This window comes from Micromys minutus (assembly GCF_963924665.1).
Source record: "Micromys minutus genome assembly, chromosome: 9".
NCBI lineage: Eukaryota > Metazoa > Chordata > Mammalia > Rodentia > Muridae > Micromys > Micromys minutus.
The window spans coordinates 34,495,186-34,498,681 of NC_137978.1; positions in this window are offsets into that span (position 1 = coordinate 34,495,186).

Below are 3,496 nucleotides of genomic sequence, written 5' to 3' on the forward strand. Positions count from 1 at the left end.
GCGCGATTTTGACATGGATGCACCCGCTTTTGGAGACTGGATGTCAATAAACAAGCAAGTTTCCTGGCCGGAAAATGATGAGAACTCGGGGTGCACATGGAATCGGAGCATGTCTGTCTAGACTAGGTCCTCTTGCCGAGCAATCGGTATTGCCTGCTTTGAAGGAAGGTTGGCGGTTTGCTCAAGGTAAGCAAATGTGGAGGCCTGTTCCAGACGCTAGGCACCACTGCCAGTTTGGAGCAGTGCGTTTCACCTGGGTATGCATTTCCTTAGTTCATCCTCTCCGTTTTGCAGAGGAGGAAACTGAGGCTCAACAAAACACTTTTTGGCAGAGACTGCAATCCAGGCAGGCACCTGAAGTAGGCAGCCTCTGTAGTACTACTAACCAGGTAGGGCTGATCAAACCAGTGTTGGAGAATTCTGGGAGAAAGGGCTCCCCAGCTTTGCAATTCCAAGGAGTGGGGACCCAGGCTTTACTCAGCTGTGCCCACAGTCTCTAGCGGCGCTACTCCAAAGGGAACGAAATTTGCTCTTGACTTCTCTCAAGGGGGAACGCAGGCGCAGAAGGCCAGGGGCCTGGCGGGCTAACTGCAGCCCCAGCCCCCCAAAGCGCCCCAGGCCTTTTGGCTTCCTTCCAAGCCTAGCCCGAAGGGGAGGACATCTGTTTCCTTCAAGGGTCCCAACTGAAGGGCAAAGAGGCAAAGGAGATGGGAACTTCGCCGAGCCCCACTCCTAGGGGTTCGTGAAGATCAATCATCTGAAAACTAGAGCCACTTGTAATCTTATTCCCTGGTAGGAGGAGCCTGAGTAGTCGGCACGCGGGAGGGAGGAGATGAGACCAGGGCGGGGGAGGGCGGCCAGGGGAGCCGCTCTGGGAGGGGAGGGACTTGGCTAGGTTTCTCAAACCTTCTTCACTCTCCAAACTTTCACCAAACTCTTAGCCCCCGCCTCCCCGAAACCAAAACACAACAAGCTCTGGAGGAGCGGCGAGCAACGCGGCGGGGCGGGAGGACTGGCGGCTGCAGAGAACCTCGGGAGGCTGATGCAACTTTCCCTTTAAGAAAGCCACCTGGGCGCTCCGCGGTGCGGACCCAGCACGCCTGGGCCGGGGGCTGCAGTATGGTAAGAGAGCTGGGGGAAGGGGGCTTTGCGGCCCTTGCCTTGGTCTGTCCAGTCGTGATTCTGGGCGTTTCTGTGACTCTGGGAGGCTGAGCCCCAGGACCAGCGTTTGGATGTGTGTGTGGTGCGTGGATGCGATAGCGTTTGCTTGCGGGCATCTGTGGCTAAGAGTGAGTGCTCGCACCGGGATGTCTGTCTCGCCGCGAAGGTCTGGGTAGGTGCGTGAGTCTGTGTCATCGTTGTCACCAAGGAACTAAAGCAGGAGGGAGGGGGGGTGCTTTCGGGTGGGGGGGGTGGTGCGCTGCGTGCCGACGCCGGCTCGGTCGGGGGCGGCTGGTACAGGGCTGTGCGCGCAGCGCCCGGAACCCACGAGCGTCTTTGGTCTTTCTGGGGCGCCAGCGGGTCTGCCGCGGCCGGGAACCGGCAGCGGGGTCTGTGCTTCGGGTGCAGCCTCTCGCCCCACCTCCTCTCCCAGCCGTCCTGGCTACCTATCTGGCCGCCCCAGCCGGCGGCCTTCCTAATCTGCCCGCCCACTCGCCCGCCGGGTGCCGGTTCCCGCGCGCCCGTGGTTCCAGGGAAAGCAGCGAGGAAAAGCCCCAGCGCCCTCCGGGTTCTCTTTTGTCCGCCGCTCGTGTGGCTGCAGCTTTGAGAAGGGACTGCGGGGAGGAGAGTGGTTTTTGCGGGGCTGCTACTCTGGGGGAAAAAATAATCCACGCCCTGCCACTCGAGCCTTCACTCTAGCTTTCCTTCTGGGCGCGCTTGGGCGAGTGCGGGCGGCCACAGGTGAGGCCTGGTTTCCCGCAGCTCCGGGGGCGCCTGCCCCCAGCCTGTACCCCGCAGCAGGCAGCCACGCCACGCACGGGCGGGAGCTGAGGCCAGCGAGCCGGGAGGGGGCTTTGCCCGCAGACCCGGGAGGGGCCGAGGACAGGCGGGGGCGGGGCAAGGGGGCGGGGCCCTCGGCACCCCGGTACTTTTCCACCGCGGGGGGCGGGGCGGCATCCTCCACGCCAGCTGGAGGCGCACACGTGGTGGCTGATGTAACGCCCGGCCCCCAACACACCTTGCACACTGATTAAAGCGAACCGGTCTCATTTCGAGGAAGTGGACACTCCGGGCGGTGCCGTGGCTCCAAAAGTGACCGCGCCCCACACTGTCTGCCCGTCCCGGGCCTCCAAGTCCTGGCCCGGCAGCTACTTAAAGGGGCCGCACCCCCTCTAGGGCCTATTTTCCGTAGGCCACGCCCCTCGCCAATCACTCTTAAAGGAGCCGCGTACCCACCCAGAGCTCTGACAGCTCCCCCACAAAGCCTGTTCTTATTTTTTCTTCTTGTTTTTTGCCTTTGTATTTTAAGACAGAATTTCTATGTGTAGCCCTGGCTGCCCGGAAACTTTCTCTGTAGAACAGGCTGGCCTTGAACTCGGAGATCTGCCTGCCTCTGCCTCCCAAATGCTGGAATTGAAAGCGTGTGCCACCACTGACTGGTACCCGTTCTATTTCTTAATTGAAGCAAGTCTGAGGCTGTGACCTCTAGACGATAAAGGGCAGAGAATGGGCAAAAATAGAACATCTAAGGTTAGAGACATCCCCAAAGTGAGAGGCAAAAGGTTAGAGAGTAGGCAATAGGATTGGTTAGGGACCAGTGGAGAACATTGAGTATGACCAAGTGTTTCAAGATCTCTGAGAAAAATGCCCTTTACTCATGTCCAGTGGGAACATAGTAGCATAGTTCTCAGGATACAGAAGAATCACACCTCTGTCCTGGCAGAGCTCTCTAGATAGAGCGGCGTGGACAGATTGACTCAGCATGCTGTGTTGCGTTCTTGAGGGGTACTGTGGAAAGGTTGGCAGAAGAAGGTGGAGGAAGGCTTCATGGACGAAATGGCACAGGGACCAGGTTTTGATGTGGGTAGGCAATGCAGGTAATGTACCAGTGAAAACTGGGGACCAGAGGCCCTTAGAGAGGAACTATTGCCTGAGCAAAAGGTGGGGAGGCAGGATATGCACCCAACATTGTCTGAACACTCCTGTGGTAGTGAATAGGGACTGTGGCCTCCTCCAAACTTGTGAAGTACTTGAGGTTAGGGAGACCTGTTGCCTTCAGTTACTAGTGAGGGCTTGATTCAGATAGACCCTAAAATTGATCTACCTCGGGGCTAGAAAGATGGTAAGAATGCATACTGGGGCTGGCTGATCCCAGAAGGCCAGGGCCTATGGTCCCGGGCACCAGTGTCAGAAGCTCACAATGGCTTGCAGCTTCAGCTTCAGGGAATGTGATGTCCTCTGTAGGCACTCCACCGGCCTGTATTCCACCTGTACATATGCATTCACACACATACATGTAAATACAAATAATAAAATCTGGCAGTGTGGCACTGAA